The sequence below is a fragment of the Pinus tabuliformis genome, chromosome 7 (assembly GCF_031772625.1).
Source record: "Pinus tabuliformis cultivar Carrire ecotype Pingquan chromosome 7, CPIR1, whole genome shotgun sequence".
NCBI classification, from domain to species: domain Eukaryota; kingdom Viridiplantae; phylum Streptophyta; class Pinopsida; order Pinales; family Pinaceae; genus Pinus; species Pinus tabuliformis.
Window position 1 is genome coordinate 1922120006 of NC_142293.1, and position 7469 is coordinate 1922127474.

General features: G+C 32.3%; 1 non-coding gene across 1 annotated transcript; it reads right to left on the minus strand.

Annotated features, from left to right (window-relative positions):
• Positions 1–3081: 3081 nt before the first annotated feature.
• TRNAK-CUU (transfer RNA lysine (anticodon CUU)) lies at positions 3082–3154 on the minus strand. Its single transcript has one exon. It is a non-coding gene; the product is annotated as a tRNA-Lys (tRNA).
• Between the last annotated feature and the right edge of the window lie 4315 nt (positions 3155–7469).

Genomic DNA, 7469 nt, shown 5'->3' on the forward strand with positions numbered 1-7469 from the left:
ACTAATAATTTTAACTTGTAACATAAATGTAAGTTATATTGAGTCAACCAATTTGATTCACTAACTCTTGCAAGTTTTACAAGTAAATCTAATAATGTAAATGAATAAAAAAATGCAACACAATTTTTTTTTAATATGATTTTATAACAAAGAACTAACAATCAATTATCTACAATCTATAATAAATTATAATCTAAATTTTATATTTTTCAATTAATTATTATCTAAATTTTAAATTATATAAAATATTATAAACTTTTATAATATAAAAAATATATATTTTATTATTATCACATAAATTTATAATTTTTATCTTTTTAAAATATATTTAAATTGTTTCTTGATATTCATAAATAATCTTCTTTTCTCAAGTATAATTATAATATTGTCAAGCCCAAACCAACAAATTTCTTTATGCAATTAAATACCCAATAATAAATGTTAGGATGGTAAATCTCCAACGTTGGTGGGAAGCCAAATGGTCAAACCATGATGTCATCTTTTTTTTCTATTTAGTAGTAAGGGCAAGCATTCACTTTGGCCAAATTCCTCTGAATTTTGAGCCATTAACCTATTTTATTACATACAAGGAAGAAGAGCTCTTAACCAAACAAAAACACATTTAAGGCATACTCCCGACCCAGTTTAAAGATTTAAAATTCTCATAGATTAGTGAATGGATTCCTTTTTACCCGAAATCAAACTTGTTTTCAAATGAGAAATTACATAGAAAAGATATAAAGCAATTGGGTATAATATAATATAAAAGTAAGAAAAATTATATTAAAATAAATATAATATTATATTAAATGTAAATATATAATTAGATATTATTAAAATCATTATTAATTAGTGGTGTAATTTAATTATTTTATGGTTTTGGTTTTTTTATTTAGAATTTAGTGATACAATTATTAGTGAAATTATATTTTTTGTAGTTCAAATTGCATTTTTGAATGTATAAATGAATTTAATGTGCTAAAAACTCTCAAGATACTTTGATTATATAGATTAGGGTCTTCAAATCTGCGATTCGAACAAATATCTATTAAATTTTGAGCAAAATTAAACTAAAAATATACTTGAAAAAAATCAAAATATAAAACATTTACACTACTTAATTAATTTTATTTTAAAAGTTAAAAAACCATACTCATTACTATTTAATATTACATATAAATTTTATACTTACTATATCAACAACCATGAATAATTATATATATAAATATGCTCTAAGAGTATAGTCATGTGTCAATTTGTATATAAGTTAATTATTGATAAGTTAAGTTTTTGAATATTCAATATGGTAATTTCCAACACTAATACTATAGGATGGCCACTCCCCATGGGAAGGAAACAAAGAATTTATATTCAATATTTTATAAAATTTTGTCTTCTGAATACATCTTTCCATTGAAGCTTTCATCATTTTATTATTATGCAGGTGAAATTACATTTTTACACAAAGCCCGTTTTTCAAAAGAAATTGAATAAGATAGATACCCAATTTTTACACAAAGCCCACTTTTCAAAAGAAATTGAATAAGATAAATACCCAATAATGCATAGTCATCAACCACGAACATGGAACAATAATTGGATGAATAAGGAAAAATACCCAATAATCATCAAATGATTGGAAAATTTTGGAAGTGATTATAAAAGTCTCTTAAAACTATAAGAATTGCTAAAGGTAAAGACTTTGTGAATCATGCTTATGAAAAATTTTGATTTTTGCTTTGCATGGTTTTGGATTGTATTAGTCTTCATTGCATTATCAACAAGCCTCTTAAAACTATAAGAATTGCTAAAGGTAAAGACTTGGTTAATCATGCCAATGAAGAATTTTTCTTCACATGGTTTGCATTGTATTAGGCTTCATTGCATCCGCAACAAGTATTTAAATTATAATTACATTTATTTAGGATCTTTTTGCACATTTACATGTTCATGCAGGGATCAATACCATAATTAATTTTAATTACAATATCAATAGATTAGAAAAAGGAATTTTACACTGATGATGTTTGTTGTGAATGGTCAGGGTTTGTGGAGGCACGTTCTAACTTAGGTGTCCACTACTTATTCAAAGGATTGTCTCATGTACAGATATTAAATATGTGGTGCTAGTTGTAGATGGTATGGGTTTGATTATGCATGTTCTAGGCTTGATGCTTTCTTGTGGCATAACCTATTTAAAGGTTTGTCTCACATATGAATGCCAATTATTATAACATGTAATTCAAGACTTATAAAATTTATATTGCTTTGTTACATGCTCTATAAAATAATTGTTTTTGGACCAAACTTTATAGATAAAACTACTTAAACTAGATTTAAAAAATTGCATGAAGTGATAACCTAAAATGTGGAGATAATTTAGTGTACAATTTTCTCATACTCATAATTATAAATAATATAGAAATTAAAATTTTCGATAAAATAAAATTGGATTATTTTATATTTAATATAATTTTTATAACTTAGTTCTTTATAAGAAATATATTAACTAATAACCTTTTCCTAAAAAAATGTTTTAACATAATATCCATTTACTATCCATCTAAAACCTACACCTTTTCCCAAAAACAAAAAAAATGCTTTACATAATATCCATTTACTATCAATCTAAAATCTATACCTTTTGCTTAAAAAAATGCTTTAACATAATATCCATTTACTAAAACCTATTTTCTAATAAAATTTTATATTTATTAATAAATTGAAAAGACAATTTTTTTTTAATAACTAATAAAAAAAATTAAACAAAACGCCAAAAGTATCTATTCTTCTTAATCATTTAATGCGTTTCCCTCCGTCAAGGATCTTCGTTGAGGAAAAATCCAAATAGTCAATCAACATAACATCTGCATACCGAGGAGGATCGAACACAGAACATGGGAGGCCTGTTTTGTGTTAAACGAATGATCAGCAACACCCGCCTACCGTCAAGTTCGAACGTACGACCTGGGATGTTTGTTTTGTGCTAAACTTGATAGTCAACAACAGCTGCCTACTGTAGGGTTCGAACCAGGGATCTTAGATGAGGATACATCAAAATAGCCAACGAAACGAGTAAGTCGCCCACCGTGGGGCTCGAACCCACGACCACAAGGTTAAGAGCCTTGCGCTCTACCAACTGAGCTAGACGGGCTTTCTTTAATTTTTTTTTTTTTTTTAAATACCTTTCCATGTAGACGATCCTCCCGAATTATTTACTTTTAATAAAATTAGTTTAAATTCAACTCACTTAGTCAAACACACTTAGTTTACCGTTAAGAATGGACATGCGCTTGAATTCTAGCAGTAGCCACTCTCAATTTGTTCTTAGTCTTGAGTGGCCACATTGCCTGTATTATTTTCAGAAGATGGGGAAGTTTTCCACGTTGTGGCCACGCAAGTGCATGATGTGATGGTCAGGTGGGTTGGTTTGCACGTTTCTTGGTCAGTTTTGATTCTTAAGGAGCTGCGCGAATGTTGCAACGTATGTTGATCTATGGAGACCTTGATGGCGATTAAATTTCGATATGACAACTGTCAGTTTGCTCTGACAAGTATATGTACCAATATATATATGTAATAAAAGAAAGCCTATAATATTTCTAAAGAGAACAAGCTTAAACATGCATATATATATATATATATAGTCATAAAATATGATGGAAAGATTAACCTTGTAGACCATGAAACAACAATTTCTATTGTTTCGGTTAAATTGTAATTTTGAAATTATGATAATCTATATCTATGGACAAACATCATGCGATTTTGAAATACCCAAATTACAAAGTTGGTAATATTGCAATCACCATGTCACGATTTGAGTTAAATCCTCCGTGAAAAAAACATCGGAAATATTACAAACTCAGTTGCTAGATTTGAGTTAATTCTTTCACGAAAACAACACCGGAAATAGTGCGACCATAGTTGCAGATGACTCTACACGGAACATGAATTTTATTATTGAATTATCACTGAAACTATCCCTGAAGATAGGTCGTCATTTTTGTTTTGAAATAAATTTTGGTATTTATTATATGTAGCATACAAGTTTTTTTTAATATTTCATATAAAATTATCTATAAGATTGTAAAATATTTTCCCAATCAGTTTACAGTTTCACAGCTCTACTTTCATTTTTATGTGCAAAGGACATCTTCTTCATATATTAGCCCCAAAGATTATCGTAGATGCTTCCTGATCCATTTATTAGTAGTCTTGGTCAATTTTTATTAGCATTATTCTAGATTTTAATATAAAGTAACTTAAGCTTTTATAATTTTTAATTATTAATAATTTATGTAAATGAAGATTATAGGAATCGCTTTGTGGTGTAATTATTAGTTTTTTGGTAAATTTTTATATAGTGTTACTTAAAGTTCTAGAATTTCTAACTATTAATAATCGATACGTAAATTTTTTAAATTATAACATTTTTAATTTTTAATTGATTAAGAAAGTTGTTTACACTAATTAAAATTAAGCTTGATGTTACTACTTAAAAAAATAAATTATTAAAAACTTTAAAAATTTGCATGGATACATATCTTCGACGTCCACGTCACCAGCGTGGAGAGGGATTGAATTAATTATACGCATATCATTGTGGCAATTCCTATTTCATCGTCTATAGAATAGTTAATGCCGCCTGACATGCAGACATTTAACTATTCCCCTTTCATTGAAAGCACGCTCATCGAAATAGCATCATCGAGAACGAAAACGATAATTAAATGCCTGCATGTCAGGCGGCATTAACTATTCTATAGGCGATGAGATAAGAATTGCCTATCATCGTTGGTCAGTATTAAAGCGCCATCGACCACATTCCCGATGCTCGTTGGATATTGAAAGATGGGATAGCCGCGACACACTTGCAAGTTGTAAAAACGAACCAAACTAAATGACTGAGACCCGCTAACACCCGCATTCCGCATAATGTTTAGGAAATTTATGCAGGAATAAATATTTTTTGAAATCCGAGTCTTAACCATCGATAAAGCAGCTTAGGTTGCGTTAACCCCGACGTTCGTTTTATTTGGGTCAATCTAACCGTAAGCCGACCTCTTTTGGACTGTGATGTAAAACGTCGGATTTTCTTCTGCGCATTGGATGGATGGTTAGACGGTTGACGGTAATATTTGAAAAAACTGTAATGGTTAAAATCCAACGGGGTTGTCTTTACCAATCTCGTTGCCAACTCGCACTTGTTAAGGGAATGCCAAATATTATCTTGTTTTTGACAATAACCAGTTTTCCAATCCACATATTGTATTATACTGAAAAGCTAAAAAGAAATGTCGGAAGGGAAACAAAATGGGGCAGGGCCAACGATTTGGGCCCTTCCCCGTTATTCGTTTCCGATATCGTCCTCCTATTCCATATTCCAGTAACTCCTTTCCGTCCTCCTATTCCCCGTTATTCGTTTCCGATATCATCCTGCGATTCCCGTTTTCCATAGTCCGGTAACTCCTTTCCTCCCAAATTGTCGTCTCCACCTCCGTTGACGTGGACGTTTGTAACTGCCGTTAAAACGCGGTTCCCTCCGCGCCCATTTCAAATCTTTGTAACCCAATTTCCATCTCCACCTTCGTCTTGTGTATGTCGTTAAAGAAGTGGTCGGAAGTCCCCACCGCATCCATTTCAAAATTTTGTCTTCCAATAATACAGCGCTAATCACTTTCATCATCATAAGTAATACTATGAAGGTTGAAGCATAACTTCATTAATCAAAAGAAAACCATTTCAATTCACAATTAATTTTATCAAATTGACCAAGAAAACAAGGCATGGAATGTCGTGCGTTCAAACACTAATCGAATGTTCTCAAATTGAAACAATAAAAGTACAATTTATCCCGAAAAAAAAAAAAAAAAAAAAAAACATATCACGTGCCACATAAACTTAAACCTCCATTTTTTTTTTTTTTTTTGACAAATTCGGTTGCTATTATAGATCTGAAAAAAAGGAGATTGAGCTCCTGCCAAGAAGAGCTAGGAAAGAAGGAATTACAGCTTAAACAAAATTGCTCCTTAATCCTGCCTTTTGGGCTTCTAAAAACCAAAGACCAAAGGTAAACCCTAACAAACTGCAGTAGTAAATAACAGCATTTACAAAGCATATCAATCTATATTACTGTGGCTAATGTGTCGAGCAGTGGACTCTTCAGGTTTGTCATCGGCGTCGACTTGCTTCAAGCTTGACGAACTTGTTGGAGTTGCGTTTTTCTTTTCTGCCGTTCTATTGCTGTTGTTCCGTTTTTTCTGTTGTTCCTTTTATGTTGTTCCGTTTTTTCTGTTGTTCCTTTTCTGTTGTATTTTCTGCTGTTCCTTTTCTGTTGTTCTATTTTTTTTGTTGTTCCTTCGGGAAAAAGGAACAACATAAACCAAAGGTATATCAGATGAGCTGAGATGTTGTTCAGATCCAAGAGGTCTCTTCATTATGGTATATGCTGAAATGATTCCACGCCATTGCAGATAAGGCAGCCCAGTGATCTGGCACAAGCTTTGTTGGCTTGACTGTCAGCAATTTTATTGAGCGATCACAAAACATGATAGTAGCGCACATCTTTCATGGTGTGTCCTAAAATTTGGCACCGTCTGATAATCTGCTGAAGGAGAGCATTGGGAAGATCCCTGTTCTGAACCATTACACTGACGACTATCGTCGAGTCTCCCAATATCGTGACTGTGTCTATACCAAGCTTCCCATGTTGGATAAGACCTTGGTAGAGGGCCAGGGCTTTTGCTCTGTTATTGGAAGTATGGCCAAGACCCCACTCGTATGAGTGTATGGTATCCCCATTAGCATTAAAAATCACTCCTCTTGCCCCTGCTGCCTCAGGATTAGACTTTGAGGCCCCATCGAAACAGAGGTAATGCATATTGTTGTTTTTGAGCCAACCTGCAAATTCTTCCTCTGTTAGCCTGATCTTCCAGTTAGGGGAAACATTGTTGTTTCTGTTGCTAGCAACATTGCGCTTATGATTGCTAGTGTTTTGGTCTAACATGTGTCCAATGAAAATGATTTCTTCTATGTTGAGTTCACTGACATTTATACTTCTCGGATTCTTAACTGAGATGATCTCAAGGGCGAGACTCCTTGCCTTGGTGCAAAGGCTACTAACAGTCGAGTCCTTATCCTTAAAAACCTTCCGATTTTGTGCCAGCCAAATATTCCATAGCGTATTGTGGGGAAGAATGTCCTAGAATCTCTTCACTGTGTTATTTTCTCTGTGCTGCCAGGGGTAGTTTTTTTTCCATTTGTAAAGAATTTCTCCTATGGTGTTTTGGGTGTTCCATGGGATTTGATTGTTATGAGACAAGTGCCTCCGACAGTTGATGGCAAAAGGGCAATCAATAAAGAGATGATGCATTGATTCTTCAGCAGCTAAGTAGTTAGGACAACGAGAGGGGCCATTAATTCCCCTCTTTTGCAAATTTTCGGCTGTGAGGACTTTCCCTTTGAGG